Below are 17,264 nucleotides of genomic sequence, written 5' to 3' on the forward strand. Positions count from 1 at the left end.
GTATCAGCAAAAAGAACGAGGAGTACTTGCGGCACCTTAGAGACTAACACATTTATTTGAGCATAAGATTTCGTGGGCTAAAACCCACTTCATCGGATGCATGCAGTGGAAAATACAGTAGGACTATATATATAATATATGGAAAATACAGTAGGACTAATATATATATATATATATACACATACAGAGAACATGAAAAAATGGGTGTTGCCATACACACTAAAATGACAGTGATCAATTCAGGTGAGCTATTATCAGCAGGAGAAAAAAATCTTTCTCCTGTTGATATTAGCTCACCTGAATTGATCACTGTCATTATAGTGTGTATGGCAACACACATTTTTTCATGTTCTCTGTATGTGTGTGTATATATATCGTCCTACTGTATTTTCCCCTGCATGCATCCGATGAAGTGGGTTTTAGCCCACGAAAGGTTATGCTCAAATAAATGTGTTAGTCTCTAAGGTGCCGCAAGTACTCCTCGTTCTTTTAACCCTAATACAGGCATCCTGAGTCACCAGCTTTCATCATATCCCTAATTACCAGGAGAGCAAGGGTTGCAAAAACCAAAATGAAGTGGAGAGCCACTCCCAAAATAAAAAGAAAAGGAGTACTAGTGGCACCTTAGAGACTAACCAGTTTATTTATTTTCCACTGAATGCATCTGTCATAAATAAAGGGAAGGGTAAACCCCTTTGAAATCCCTCCTAGCCAGGGGAAAGCTCCTCTCACCTGTAAAGGGTTAAGAAGCTAAAGGTAACCTCGCTGGCACCTGACCAAAATGACCAATGAGGAGACAAGATACTTTCAAAAGCTGGGAGGAGGGAGAGAAACAAAGGGTCTGGGTCTGTCTGTAGTCGTCTTGGCCAGGGACAGAACAGGAATGGAGTCTTAGAACTTTTAGTAAGTAATCTAGCTAGGTATGTGTTAGATTATGATTTCTTTAAATGGCTGAGAAAAGAATTGTGCTGAATAGAATAACTATTTCTGTCTGTGTATCTTTTTTGTAACTTAAGGTTTTGCCTAGAGGGGTTCTCTATGTTTTTGAATCTAATTACCCTGTAAGATATCTACCATCCTGATTTTACAGGGGGGATTTCTTTATTTCTATTTACTTCTATTTTTTATTAAAAGTCTTCTTGTAAAACACTGAATGCTTTTTCATTGTTCTCAGATCCAAGGGTTTGGGTCTGTGGTCACCTAAGCAAATTGGTGAGGCTTTTTACCAAACCTTGTCCAGGAAGTGGGGTGCAAGGTTTTGGGAAGTATTTTGGGGGGAAGGACGTGTCCAAACAGCTCTTCCCCAGTAACCAGTATTAGTTTGGTGGTGGTAGCGGCCAGTCCAAGGATAACGGGAGTAATATTTTGTACCTTGGGGAAGTTTTGACCTAAGCTGGTAAAGATAAGCTTAGGAGGTTTTTCATGCAGGTCCCCACATCTGTACCCTAGAGTTCAGAGTGGGGGAGGAACCGTGACTGCATCCGATGAAGTGAGCTGTAGCTCACAAAAGCTTATGCTCAAATAAATTGGTTAGTCTCTAAGGTGCCACTAGTACGCCTTTTCTTTTTGCGAAGACAGACTAACACGGCTGCTACTCTGAAACCTCCCAAAATAAACACTCTCATTAGGATTGGCAAATGATGCCTCCCTCAGAACAACTTTTCCCAAACCAGTAATCCCCATTTATATAAAATAGGAAACTATCCCCCCCTTAGAAATTAAAGAGAGAGGTGTGACTTGATTATCAGCATTCACAGAATCATAGATTCAGATTGGAAGAGATCTCAGGAGGTCATCTAGTCCAACCCTCTACTCAAAGCAGGACCAACCCCAACTAAATCATCCCAGCCAGGGATTTGTCAAGCCGGGCCTTAAAAACCTCTAAGGTTGGAGATTCCATCACCACCCTAAATAATGCATTCCAGTGCTTCACCATCCTCCTAGTGAAATAATTTTTCCTAATATCCAGCCTAGACCTCCCTCACTTCAATTTGAGACCACTGCTCCTTTTTCTGTCATCTGCCACCACTGAGAACAGCCTAGCTTCCATTCTTTTGGAACCCCCCTTCAGGTAGTTGAAGGCTGCTATCAAATCCCCCCTCACTCTTCTCTTCTGCAGACTAAATAAGCCTAGTCCCCTCAGCCTCTCTTCATAAATCATGTGCCCCAGCCCTCTAATAATTTTTGTTGCCCTCCACTGGACAGTCTCTCCAATTAGTGCACGTCATTTCTGTAGTGGGGGGCCCAAAACTGGATGCAGTACTCCAGATGTGACCTCACCAGTGCTGAATAGAGCAGAATAATCACTTCCCTCAATCTGCTGGCAATGCTCCTACTAATGCAGCCCAGTATGCCATTAGCTTTCTTGGCAATAAGGGGCCCACTGTTCACTCATATCCAGCTTCTTGTCCACTGTAATCCCCAGGTCCTTTTCGGCAGAACTGCTGCTTAACCAGTCGGTACCCAGCCTGTAGCAGTGCATGGGATTCTTCTGTCCTAGGTGCAGGACTCTGCACTTGTCCTTGTTGAACATTATCAGATTTCTTTTAGCCCAATCCTTCAATTTGTCTAGGTCACTCTGGACCCTATCCCAACTCTCAACTACTCTTGAGTTAGCTTAGCTTAAATGACAGCAGTCACATTGCAAAATAACAGCTGATCAGCACAGACTGGATTAGCAGCACAGAGTAGCTGTGTCCTCACTGCATTCCTAGCACCCGTGTCAGTGCACTCAAGCTTCAACCCACGTGCCCTGCCGGGCTAGCTAGCTCAAGATTAATCTGAAAATGGAAATTTTGTATGTAGATGGGACTTGGTTTACGGGCAACATTTGAGTTCTATGTTGCGCTAACACTGCAGTGAAGACATGCCCAGAGAGAACAGGCAGGTTTGCTGATTGTAAACTAGCACAGAGCAGGGAGAGAGGAAAAAGATAACGTTTTTATTCTCTTTGAAAGTAAGTTTCCACTTATTTTTTTTATTGTGAGCTTAAAAAGAAGAGACAGAGTTATGTGGACTTATCTCTTTGCAGTAATGTTGTCAGACTTAATTAGTTAATGCTTTTCAAAGCACTATTAAAATCCTCAGATTAAAGGCTCCAAATACTGTAATTGTAAAGTATCTTATTTATTATTTATTTATTATCAGCTGCTGCAGGACTAATGTAGAGCTGATTTCCAATTTTAAAAACAATTGTAATTCTAGGGCTAAATTCTAGGGCTAAACTTCTGATTTTTTTTATTTATTTTAGCTTTTTGCGTTGTGAAGCTGAGTGTGCACAAAAAATTTGAAAGCCTGGTTACCAATGGGTATAAATACGTATGGTTTCATTGACTTTGAGCTCTTGTATAGCAAAAGAGGGTGCTTACCTATTACAAGTGTGCGCATTTAAAAAAATGCCCATCCACATTTATGTGTGCAGTTAATCTATGAGCTCAAATGCATGATCTCATTCTTTCTGCTGTAGCTTCCCAGTTATCCTTTTACATCTAAACATGTGGCCCCATGTTATCCAATCTGGACAAGTGACTGCTGGCAGAAGAGTATGGGTGGGGTATTCACCCTCCATTATGCTTGCCTTATACTGTGGTAGCACTGAGCAGCTAGAGCTTCTCTACATTATGACCATCCACCCATGTTTGCAATGAGCTGTCTCAAAAGCTGGGGATCAACAGGGAATAGTCTATGATCCATTTTCCCTGGACAGTAGCTTTCTGCCACACAAAGATACTCCTAGGTAGGAGGAATGCTAGTGTTTGGCTCTACTGTCTCTTATGGTTGCTAGAGTTGCATAAAGCAGCTGGAGTGGGGACCAGGATCTGGCCCATGTTCTCACTTGCTAGTGGTTTTAAAAAAGAGGGCTTTGGGTTTTGGCTGGGGTCTGATTTTTGTTTTTTGATTTGTTTTATAAAAGCTTTGTAGTTCACTTTTGAGCATCACTGAAGGTTGTCAATATTTATTAGACATCTGTATATCAAAGTATTTCTAATGAGCTCATTGCTGTGGTATCTGAGCACCTGAAGCATTCAAGTTATTAGGTCAGCTGTGAACTAAAGTTGAAGTTCAATTAAGCTGCAATGCCCTTGGATGTGGATCCTCCAGATCAGGCAATGGGCTTCACGATTACAGGCTCTATTGTGTCTTAATTGACTGTGAGATGTTATGCATTCTGGATTGAAGATGCATAACCTGTTTTGAGGTCAATGATCTTTTGGTCATGCTCCACAATAGGAGCTACTATTCATGAATGCTGATAAAGACAGGTTTTCCTTGTTTAAAATAACATTGTTCTGTAGGAGTATTGCTTTTATATAGCACTTCCAAAGTTGGTCTTCCTTAGATCTCCTTTACACAAAAGTTTGTAGCAAAATTTAAACCTTTTATTATTAATGAAGCAAGACAATAAATTATTAACTTTAGAACATAGTCTAAAAAGCCTTTCAGAGTGGTTGTTTGCGGAGAATATGCACTGTTAATTTAACTGTGATAAGGTTATCTGTAAAGCTGTGGAATATAAGAGCACAGTGTCTGCTTTGAGGGGAAGAAACTGTAAAAAAACAAACAGAAGAAAATGCTGACTGCTTGAGTGTGCTTCCTCCTTGGGATACCGGAAGGAAGCACAGGCAGGAACTCCTGTGAGGGGAGGGCTCCTACCTCATACGGAGAATGAGGGGCGATCAGCAGGTTATCTCAAGTGCCTATATACAAATGCACAAAGCCTTGGAAACAAGCAGGGAGAACTGGAGGTTCTGGTGAAGGCAAGGAATTATGACATGATTGGAATAACAGAGACTTGGTGGGATAACTCACATGACTGGAGTACTGTCATGGATGGTTATAAACTGTTCAGGAAGGACAGGCAGGGCAGAAAAGGTGGGGGAGTAGCACTGTATGTAAGGGAGCAGTATGACTGCTCAGAGCTCCGGTATGAAACTGCAGAAAAACCTGAGTGTCTCTGGATTAAGTTTAGAAGTGTGAGCAACAAGAGTGATGTAGTGGTGGGAGTCTGCTATAGACCACCGGACCAGGGGGATGAGGTGGATGAGGCTTTCTTCCGGCAACTCGCAGAAGCTACTAGATCACATGCCCTGGTTCTCATGGGCGACTTTAATCATCCTGATATCTGCTGGAAGAGCCCTACAGCGGTGCACAGACAATCCAGGAAGTTTTTGGAAAATGTAGGGGACAATTTCCTGGTGCAAGTGCTGGAGGAGCCAACTAGGGGAAGAGCTTTTCTTGACCTGCTGCTCACAAACCGGGAAGAATTAGTAGGGGAAGCAAAAATGGATGGGAATCTGGGAGGCAGTGACCATGAGTTGGTCGAGTTCAGGATCCTGACACAGGGAAGAAAGGTAAGCAGCAGAATACGGACCCTGGACTTCAGGAAAGCAGACTTCGACTCCCTCAGGGAACTGATGGGTAGGATCCCCTGGGGGAATAACATGAGGGGGAAAGGAGTCCAGGAGAGCTGGCTGTATTTCAAGGAATCCCTATTGAGGTTACAGGGACAAAGCATCCCGATGTGTCGAAAGAATAGTAAATATGGCAGGCGACCAGCTTGGCTTAAAAGTGAAATCCTTGCGGATCTTAAACATAAAAAAGAAGCTTACAAGAGGTGGAAGATTGGACAAATGACCAGGGAAGAGTATAAAAATGTTGCTTGGGCATGTAGGAATGAAATCAGGGGGGCCAAATTGCACCTGGAGCTGCAGCTAGCAAGAGATGTTAAGAGTAACAAGAAGGGTTTCTTCAGGTATGTTGGTAACAAGAAGAAAGCCAAGGAAAGAGTGGCCCCTTATTGAATGAGGGAGGCAACCTAGTGACAGAGGATGTGGAAAAAGCTAATGTACTCAATGCTTTTTTTGCCTCTGTCTTCACAAACAAGGTCAGCTCCCAGACTGCTGCGCTGGGCAACACAGCATGGGAAGTAGGTGGCCAGCCCTCTGTGGAGATAGAGGTGGTTAGGGACTATTTAGAAAATCTGGACATGCACAAGTCCATTGGGCCGGATGCGTTGCATCCGAGAGTGCTAAAGGAATTGGCGGCTGTGATTGCAGAGCCATTGGCCATTATCTTTGAAAACTCGTGGCGAACGGGGGAAGTCCCGGATGACTGGAAAAAGGCTAATGTAGTGCCAATCTTTAAAAAAGGGAAGAAGGCGGATCCTGGGAACTACAGGCCATTCAGCCTCACCTCAGTCCCCGGAAAAATCATGGAGCAGGTCCTCAAGAATCTATCCTGAAGCACTTATGCGAGAGGAAAGTGATCAGGAACAGTCAGCATGGATTCACCAAGGGCAAGTCATGCCCGACTAATCTAATCGCCTTCTATGATGAGATTACTGGTTCTGTGGATGAAGGGAAAGCAGTGGATGTATAGTTTCTTGACTTTAGCAAAGCTTTTGACACGGTCTCCCACAGTATTCTTGTCAGCAAGTTAAAGAAGTATGGGCTGGATGAATGCACTGTATGGTGGGTAGAAAGTTGGCTAGATTGTCGGGCTCAACGGGTAGTGATCAATGTCTCCATGTCTAGTTGGCAGCCGGTATCAAGTGGAGTGCCCCAAGGGTGGGTCCTGGGGCCGGTTTTATTCAATATCTTCATAAATGATCTGGAGGATGGTGTGGATTGCACTCTCAGGAAATTTACAGATGATACTAAACTAGGAGGAGTGGCAGGTAGGGATAGGATACAGAGGGACCTAGACAAATTGGAGGATTGGGCCAAAAGAAATCTGATGAGGGTCCTGCACTTAGGACGGAAGAATCCAATGCACCGCTACTAGGGACCGAATGGCTAGGCAGCAGTTCTGCAGAAAAGGACCTAGGTGTGACAGTGGACGAGAAGCTGGATATGAGTCAACAGTGTGCCCTTGTTGCCAAGAAGGCCAATGGCATTTTGGGATGTATAAGTAGGGGCATAGCCAGCAGATCGAGGGATGTGATCGTTCCCCTCTATTCAACATTGAGGCCTCATCTGGAGTACTGTGTCCAGTTTTGGGCCCCACACTACAAGAAGGATGTGGATAAATTGGAGAGAGTCCAGCGAAGGGCAACAAAAATTATGATTAGGGGACTGGAACACATGAGTTTTGAGGAGAGGCTGAGGGAACTGGGATTGTTTAGTCTGAAGAAGAGAAGAATGAGGGGGGATTTAATAGCTGCTTTCAACTACCTGAGAGGTGGTTCCAAAGAGGATGGTTCTAGACTATTCTCAGTGGTAGAAGATGACAGGACAAGGAGTAATGGTCTCAAGTTGCAGTGGGGGAGGTTTAGGTTGGGTATTAGGAAAAACTTTTTCACTAGGTGGGTGGTGAAACACTGGAATGGGTTACCTAGGGAGGTGGTAGAATCTCCTTCCTTAGAAGTTTTTAAGGTCAGGCTTGACAAAGCTCTGACTGGGATGATTTATTTTGGGAATTGGTCCTGCTTTGAGTAGGGGGTTGGACCAGATGACCTCCTGAGGTCCCTTCCAACCCTGATAATCTATGATTCTAGGAGTGGTCTTAAATTAGTGGATACAGGAAATGGAACAAGATGGATTAATTATAGGCCAGTATTCGAATACATATTCAGACCCTCAAACTTGTAGTCCTTCACATGCTAAACTCCCACTGATTTGAATGAGAATACTCATGTGAAATGACTAAAGGCCTGAGTCCAGCCCTGTGTATAATAGTAGGTATTGTACTTTGTCCTATTTTCTTTTTTTTAAACTCTTCAGTAACTAAGATTACTTTAAAAAGTAACTTTAAGATCTTTATTTCAAGAATCAGTAACATACAGATACAGAGTGAAGTATTTCTCTGCACTTTATAGGGGCATGCATCTCAAATTGTATACTTCTGGCTTTGTTTGTAGGTGAGTCTGTGGGCAGGGTTTCCACATCCATATTTCTGATAAATACAAACGGTGTTAATATAACACTTATTCAGCATGTTAGTATCTATTTGTATTTTTAACTAAGATATTAAAATAATTTGCACTTACACTGAGCTTACTATATAATATACAGTATCAATCAAAGTTCTTTGTCAAAGTGATAAAGATATATTGTCACCATATCTTTCAAACTAGAACACTGAAGATTAAAAATTATGACTTGCCTTAGGTCATGCAGGGAATCAAGTGCAGAGATGGGGACAGATCCCTGTAGTCCTGGCTCCATCCCACTTGGTCAGTTTAATAGAATACAGTTGCCCCTTAGCTGTGATTTGCAATTTGTGCAACACTTTTTGCCTTACTCTGAGCAATAAAGCACAGGTTTCATAGCCATTTTGTTAAACAGCTTAGCCAACGTATCTGAGAGCAGGAAATAAAATATACAGTGTATAATAATTCTCTTTTCTTATTTTCTATATGGGACTTTTGCATCACAAAGTACACATTACTAATGATATCGCTTAACCAGAGTATGTACTGCAATATTTCTGTACATAGTGCAGCAGCATTTTCTGATACGATGTCCCAGACCTCTGTTTGCCAGAAGCCGGGAATGAGCGACAGGGGATGGATCACCTAATGATTACCTGTTCTGTTCATTCCCTCTGGGGTACCTGGCACTGGCCACTGTCAGAAGACAGGATACTGGGCTAGATGAACCTTTGGTCTGACCCAGTAAGGTCATCCTTATGTTCTTAAGTGGAAGACATAAGAAGCTGGCTTCATCATCCAGTCCCTTTGTTATGTCTTCTGCTCTTTACACAACAACAACAATATGAAGAAACCACATGGGCAGACCTCCCAACAGTCCCAGGTTTCGTGGGACTGTCACGCTTTGATCTACAAAACTTGCTTTCCCAGTTAAAATGGCTCCTGTCTCAGGGGATTACCTGGACTCAGTTCCCTCTTAGCCCTGCTGCTCTCCCATTCACTCCTTGCTCCCAGCCTTACTTCCCACGCCCACAGGACAGGGACCTGCCATTGTGGAGTGAGTGTTGGGTGGACTCACTCTGCAATTCCTTCCCCTGGCCTTTCCCCCTTCAAGAGAAGCACCTTCCCACATTGAGGGCAGGACCTAACCCACTTTAGAGAACACTTGGAGGTATGCATGGGCATAGTTGGGTTCCACATAACTGTGTTTACTAACTATACACAGATATGAAAGGTCTAACTGCCTACTTACTACATCTCTGGCTGATTTCTAAAACAAATAGCACAGTGAGTGCCACTGGGGGACTCATGATTATTTAAAGGAATACTACTCAGTTCCGGTACACTTATCCTCATCCTGTGACTGGAGCCATGTGGGCAGTCCCCTGTTCCATTACCAAGTCCTTTGAGGATGTGGGACTCCAAATGAGCACAAGGCTTAGGATCAGAACCTAAGATAGCAGAAAGATAAGATGGTGGTCTTTACTTTAATGTATTATTATATTAATTAACACTTTTATAATTAAGATAAAGCAAGTATATTTTTTAAAAGTAGGTTTCCTTTAAGAGTAGTGATCTGAAAACCTAAAGACAGCTCAGCTGAGTATAATGGAGTAGAAGTGGGCGTACCATTTGAAAGGGCAAAAATAACTGCTGGAATTCTAGTGAGGAAGATTTTATGAGACAGATGAGTATGCTGCTGGCAACCTAAAAAGTGGGAGATGGGTTTTCATAGCAAAAGTTCCTCAAAAGTTTTTCTGGTGTTTAATCCTTTCTCAGTTTAGTGTGATTGCTAAACAGGGAATTTGGTATATTTTTCAGCATGGGTTTCAGAGTATAAAAGAGTATTTAAGATGTGTTCATTACTTTGCCCCTACAGTACTAAAATGATATCCCAGTCTTTCCCTGGAGTTCTGGCTGCACTATTGCGGCAGACTGTGGAGGCCCTCTCCCTCTTTTAACAAACTATATTCAAAATCAGGTAACCACTAACTTAAACCAGCTGTTCAGTGCAAGAGTACTGTTGCCAGTGTTAACTTCTCCCAACATACACTACCTGTTTCATGTGATTAATTATGGCTAGCTGTCTGTTACTCTGAGTACATTGTTCATCCTGTTCTTTTTTCCTAATTCCTTTTCTATCAAACTTCCCACTCATAGATAGTCAGAAATGTCCACAATAAAAATATGTTTCTGTATTCACACTACATTACGTTATGTTCTTAAACTGACCAGATATTGTCAGCCAAAAAGTGAGGCACCTAAATTTCCCTGGCAGGATTTCAAAATGGACACTTCATTAGTTCATCAAGAAAGTAATGCAATAAGGTGAATGTATTTTGGAATATTTGTACCTTATGCCTGAGTGAGCATAACTTAGCTAAAAGCCTGGGGCATTCTGTGCATGTTATAAGAGCATGGCTCATCCTGGCTGATTCTGTGTGTGGATACTTAAACAAGAGAATCTACTTGAAAGAGAATGTTCAGCATCACAAACAAACCTGGGTTTTCAGCTGCATCTGTGATCCAGGGGATGTTACAGCTTTAAACTAGTCACATCATCTCATTTCTTGAGGAGGAATAGCTGCATGTTTTTGCAGATGAGTGCAGAGGTTTGGTGTCACTCCTTAGGATGTGGGCTGGCCAGCAGACTGGATGTAGGTGTGATGTAGTTCCATTTTTCCCCCTCCAGAACTATTACTTCAGCCTCTCAAATAGGAGCTTTACTCTGCTGAATGTGGAGCTCAGATCCAGGCTCATTCAGTAAGGGCAGCACCTGGGCACAGGGAATGAAGAGTTGCCTTTTGTCTCCTCACAGTTTTATGAAGGTGAAGCTGCTCTAGTGGCTTAGTAAAAGGAAAAGGAGTACTAGTGGCACGTTAGAGACTAAAGAAAAGGAGTACTTGTGGCACCTTAGAGACTAACCAATTTATTTGAGCATAAGCTTTCGTGAACTACAGCTCACTTCATCGGATGGTTAGTCTCTAAGGTGCCACAAGTACTCCTTTTCTTTTTTCGAATACAGACTAACATGGCTGTTTCTCTAAAACCTTAGAGACTAACCAATTTATTTGAGCATAAGCTTTCGTGAGCTACAGCTCACTTCATCGGATGCATAGTGTAAGGCTGAAATATACAAGGTAGGTGTGAGCACACAAAGAGGTAGGAAAAAGACACAGTAAGAAAAGAAAGTAGGACACAGGACAGGGGGGCAGACTTACAGAAAAAAGATGAAACTAAAGCCCTGGCCAGTTATTTAAGAAATACATGATTTTGACATGACAGTGTATGCTATTAAAACTCAGCATTTTCTGACCATTATTACTTCAGGGAATTTAGATAGGAAATGGTAGTGTTATCACAAATATAGGAATAAATTATGGTGTCTCATATGCCACTAGGTTGTAACTACTGGCAAATACGGACTTTTAAAATGGTGACTAGTGTGCACTCTGGCTGTGCTGTAGTTATGGTTGGGATGACACTTCACACTTTCTGTCTAAGCCCAACACCCCATATTTGGATTATTGTAACTTTTTAGAAAATTTGACTTTTGGGATTAAACTTTTCTCATTTTTCCTCAGCCTAAAATGAATTATTTTTGGAAAATTTCATAAAAATTTAGTTTGGTCATTTCAGAGTTACCCCAGCAAGAACGGAGGGGGTGGCCATTTTTCATATTTTTTCTTTGTGCATTAGACATTGCTCAGATGATTTTTTAGGCTAAGGACTTGATTTCCAAACTTTTTATGGATTTAGCTCCTGATGAGGAAAAGTGCTATTGATATTTGTAGACATTTCATTCAGAAATAAGTTATACAGCTTTGAAATCATATCCTGCAGGGTGAACATTCCTGCTTTTGTAACAGGTAGGGCAGGCACAGGATGTCTTATTTCAGTGGTTAAAGTAGATAGAAACAGGAAGGAGAGCTCTCACTGCTCCATCAAAGGAGAATGGCACAGCTCTTGTGGAGCATTTCTTACTATGGGCCTGGCTTGACGCAAGTAATTAGACATGGATGAGACTTCATTTCTTTGGAGACAGGATTCGAGAGGTCTGTGCGTTAGTAGGCTGGAAACAGAATATCTGTGCTAACTCAAATAGGTAAATGGGTCAGTAAGCTAAGAGGCAGAATGTCTGTACTATTTTAGATAAGAGGGAACGCACAGGGAGCCATTTCCTATGGACAAGGTAAGTCTGGAACATAAAATTAAGTAAAGAGTAAATCATGCATGGACAGTAGGTGGATGAGCTTCCTTTACAGGGATTGGTTCCTACAAAATAACCAAGCCAATCCCAAAACAAGTGATGCAATGTATAGTAAATGCAAAGTAACCTGTAAATGTATACAAAGGAAGAGGTTTTCTGTGTAACTTTGGATGTGTGGTATGCCCTATCCCCACCCCCTATTTCTGATTCTGATCAACTCGGCACAGTTTTGCTGTATGCCAAATAAAGATACTTGAGTGATGAAATATAGAGTTGGATTGAGTTCTTAGGACTCCAAGTGGAAAGAGGTCTTGGAGGGAATCGCAACATAGTGGTGCCTTGACTCAGATCCTATTCGTCTGGAGCAGGTAACATACAGTTTATTATACATGTAGCTTTGCTGACAAGGATCACAGCCAATGAGCAACGACATTGGAAGGGTTCAAATTTGAGGTTCCCAAGGCACTGGAGGAGTGGGTTAAATCTGAAGAGGTCCCCATGGACTCCCTGGGAAGTGATGGGGTAGACTGGAATGGGTGAAAAAGGAACTCTAGAAAATAGTATTAGCAAAGAACTTAACTTTCTTCTTGCATTTAACATAACATTCAATAAGAAGGTGTCAAGGTTCCTCCCCCACTCTGAACTCTAGGGTACAGAGGTGGGGACCTGCATGAAAAACCTCCTAAGCTTATCTTTACCAGCTTAGGTCAAAACTTCCCCAAGGTACAAAATATTCCACCCGTTGTCCTTGGACTGGCCGCTACCACCACCAAACTAATACTGGTTACTGGGGAAGAGCTGTTTGGATGCGTCTTTCCCCCAAAATACTTCCCAAAACCTTGCACCCCACTTCCTGGACAAGGTTTGGTAAAAAGCCTCACCAATTTCCCTAGGTGACTACAGACCCAGACCCTTGGATCTTAAGAACAATGAACAATCCTCCCAACACTTGCACCTCCCCTTTCCTGGGAAATGTTGGATAAAAAGCCTCACCAATTTGCCTAGGTGACCACAGACCCAAACCCTTGGATCTGAGAACAATGAAAAAGCATTCAGTTTCTTACAAGAAGACTTTTAATAAAAATAGAAGTAAATAGAAATGAAGAAATCCCCCCTGTAAAATCAGGATGGTAGATATCTTACAGGGTAATTAGATTCCAAAACATAAAGAACCCCTCTAGGCAAAACCTTAAGTTACAAAAAAGATACACAGACAGAAATAGTTGTTCTATTCAGCACAATTCTTTTCTCAGCCATTTAAAAAAATCATAATCTAACACATACCTAGCTAGATTACTTACTAAAAGTTCTAAGACTCCATTCCTGGTCTATCCCCGACAAAGACAGACTATAGACAGACACACAGACCCGTTGTTTCTCTCCCTCCTCCCAGCTTTTGAAAGTATCTTGTCTCCTCATTGGTCATTTTGGTCAGGTGCCAGCGAGGTTACCTTTAGCTTCTTAACCCTTTACAGGTGAGAGGAGCTTTCCCCTGGCCAGGAGGGATTTCAAAGGGGTTTACCCTTCCCTTTATATTTATGACACGGCCCCCAAAACTCAGCTAGGGTGAAACACTGGCTGGGATTTCTTCCTGGAGCTCTAGGAAAAACAGAGTTAATAGACGCATGCATCTCTAAATATACTACCAAGTACATAAAGACTAACAATATTTTCCACATCTCAAGGACAATTTTAACCAGTTGATTCTGGGAAACTTTCACTGGAGAGTGCATCAGCCACTTTGTTAGAAGCTCCTGAGATATGTCGGATGTCAAAATCAAAATCTTGGAGAGCTAAACTCCACCGAAGAAGTTTTTTGTTAGTTTCCTTGACAGTGTGAAGCCACTTCAGTGCAGCATGGTCGGTTTGCAGATGGAAACGCCGTCCCCAAACATATGGGCGTAGCTTTTCCAGAGCGTAGACAAGGGCGTAACATTCTTTTTCAGTGACTGACCAGTTGCTTTCCCTCTCAGACAGTTTTTTGCTGAGAAACACTACAGGGTGGAATTCTTGATCAGGTCCTTTCTGCATTAAAACTGCTCCCACACCACGCTCGGACGCATCTGTGGTTACTAGGAACGGTTTGTCAAAGTCTGGGGCCCTTAGTACAGGGTCAGACATGAGTGTCGCTTTAAGCTTGTTAAAGGCCTTCTGACACTTTTCGGTCCACTGAACAGCATTTGGCTGTTTCTTTTTGGTTAGGTCTGTCAGTGGGGCAGCGATTTGGCTGTAGTGCGGTACAAATCGTCTGTAATAACCGGCCAAGCCTAAGAAGGATTGAACCTGTTTCTTTGACTTTGGGACAGGCCACTTTTGGATAGCATCCACTTTGGCCTGTAGGGGGCTGATAGTTCCTTGACCCACCTGGTGTCCAAGGTAAGTCACTCTGTTTGTTTAGGCCTATTTGACACTTCTTAGCCTTAACAGTTAGTCCTGCCTCCCTTATGCGCTCAAGGACTTTGTGTAGATGTTCCAAGTGGTCTGCCCAGGAATCTGAAAATATGGCCACATCGTCAAGGTAGGCGACTGCATATTCTCCTAATCCTGCTAGGAGACCATCTACAAGTCTTTGGAAAGTGGCGGGTGCATTTCGCAGCCTGAAAGGGAGTACAATAAATTCATACAGCCCGAGATGTGTGATGAAGGCTGACCTTTCCTTGGCAGATTCATCTAGCGGTACCTGCCAGTACCCCTTGGTTAAGTCCAAGGTAGAGATGAACTGGGCCCATCCCAGTTTCTCTAATAGTTCATCTGTGCATGGCATTGGGTAGTTGTCTGGGCAAGTTACAGCATTTAGCTTACGGTAGTCCACGCAAAAACATTTCCCCATCTGGTTTGGGAACTAGAACCACTGGAGATGCCCATGCACTTTCAGAGGGGCGGATTACACCCATCTGTAACATATCCTGGATCTCCCATCCTATAGCAGTTTTAGCTTGAGGAGACACCCGGTAAGGGTGGACCCTAATTGGGTGAGCATTACCTGTGTCAATGGAGTGGTATGCCCGTTCAGTCAGTCCTGGGGTGGCTGAGAACGTTGGCACGTAGCTAGTGCACAGCTCCTGGATCTGCTGTCGCTGCATACGCCCAAGGGTCATGGAGAGGTTCACCTCTTCCACACCACCACCACATTTCCCTTCATAGTAGACACCTTCGGGCCACTCAGCATCATCTCCTCCGTGGGCTGTAAACTGACAAACCTTTAATTCTCCGGAATAAAAGGGCTTTAGAGAATTAATATGGTACACCTTAGGCTTTCGGTTGGAGGTGGGGAATGCTATGAGATAATTAACAGCTCCCAGGCGCTCCTGGACCATGAATGGCCCTTCCCACGATGCTTCCATTTTATGGGCCTGGAGCGCCCTTAAGACCATGACCTGGTCTCCTACTTTGAAGGAACGCTCTCTGGCATGTTTATCATACCAGGCTTTTTGCTCTTTTTGAGCATCCTGTAAGTTTTCTCTAGCAAGGGCTAAAGAGGTTCGGAGGGTGTTTTGTAGGTTGGTTACAAAGTCCAGAATGTTAGTTCCTGGAGAAGGTGTAAATCCCTCCCATTGCTGCTTCACCAACTGCAATGGCCCCTTAACCTCACAGCCATATACAAGTTCAAATGGGGAAAACCCTAAACTGGGATGTGGTACAGCTCTGTAGGCAAAGAGCAACTGCTGCAACACTAGGTCCCAATCATTGGAGTGCTCATTTACAAATTTACGTATCATGGCCCCCAAAGTTCCATTAAACTTCTCCATCATGCCATTTGTCTGATGGTGGTAAGGAGTGGCAACCAAGTGATTTACCCCATGAGCTTCCCAAAGGTTTTTCATAGTTCCTGCCAGGAAATTAGTCCCTGCATCTGTGAGGATGTCAGAGGGCCAACCTACCCTGGCAAAAATGTCTGCTAGTGCCTGGCACACACTTTTAGCCCTGGTGTTGCTTAGAGCTACTGCTTCCGGCCATCGGGTGGCAAAATCCATGAAAGTCAGTATGTACTGCTTTCCTCTGGGTGTCCTTTTCGGAAAAGGACCCAGAATATCCACAGCTACTCGCTGAAATGGAACTTCAATGATGGGGAGTGGCTGGAGAGGGGCTTTGACCTGGTCTTGGGGTTTTCCCACTCTTTGGCACACCTCACAAGACTGGACATAGGTAGAAACATCCTTGCCCATTCCCTCCCAGTGGAATGACCCCTCCAAATGGTCTTTGGTCCTGTTCACCCCAGCATGGCCACTAGGGTGATCATGGGCTAAGCTCAAGAGCTTGGCCCGGTATTTAGTTGGAACTACCAACTGTCTCTGAGGATGCCAGTCTTCCTGGTGTCCACCAGAAAGAGTTTCCTTGTATAAAAGTCCTCTTTCTACAACAAACCTGGATCGATTAGAAGCGCTGAGAGGCGGTGGGTTGCTCCGTGCCGCCGTCCAAACTCTCTGGAGGCTTTCATCTGCTTCCTGTTCGGTCTGGAACTGTTCCCTTGATGCTGGAGACATCAGTTCCTCATTGGATTGGGGACCTAGGCTTGGTCCCTCTGGAAGCGATATAGGGGATGGAGCTGTTTCTGTTGACTGTGAACCGCTCTCCGCTGGTGCACTATGTTGGGATTCAGGCTCCGGCTGAGCCTCTTGTGTAGGGTTATCGGCTGCTGCCAGTTCAGGTTCGGTGGGGCCCTCTGGTGTTGAGGTTGCAAGTACTGGATTCAGTGCTGACACGGGGTCGGGTGTTGGTTGTTCGGCTGGTTCCGGTTCTGGGACTGGTTCCGTCTGGGTCTCTGGGACTGGATCCACTACTGCTGTTGCAGACATTGGCCTGGGGTCCGGGTCCATCACCTCTGATCGGGTCCTGATAGAAGTTTCCGGAACAGAGCTAGGCCTCACGGCTTGTTTAGCCTGGCTGTGGGTGGCCGTTCCCACCCTCTTGGCCTGCTTCACATGGTTGGCCAAGTCTTCCCCCAACAGCATGGGGATGGAATAATCATCATAGACTGCAAAAGTCCACATTCCTGACCAGCCCTTGTAGTGGACAGGCAACTTGGCTGTAGGCAAATTGAAAGAGTTGGACTTGAAGGCTTGAATCATCACTTGAATCTCTGGATTGATTAAATTGGGGTCCTCTAAGGAAGCATGGATAGCTGACACTTGTGCTCCGGTGTCCCTCCACGCGGTGACCTTCTTCTCGTCCACACTCAGTTTC

At 43.7% G+C, this 17,264-nt stretch overlaps 1 protein-coding gene across 1 annotated transcript in view; it reads left to right on the plus strand.

The window, feature by feature from the left end:
- The window catches only part of DLGAP2 (DLG associated protein 2), a 695,707-nt gene that overhangs the window by 292,612 nt on the left and 385,831 nt on the right, over positions 1-17,264 (plus strand). The gene's annotated exons all lie outside the window — the stretch shown is intronic.

Source organism: Lepidochelys kempii, chromosome 3 (assembly GCF_965140285.1).
Source record: "Lepidochelys kempii isolate rLepKem1 chromosome 3, rLepKem1.hap1, whole genome shotgun sequence".
Classification (NCBI taxonomy): domain Eukaryota; kingdom Metazoa; phylum Chordata; order Testudines; family Cheloniidae; genus Lepidochelys; species Lepidochelys kempii.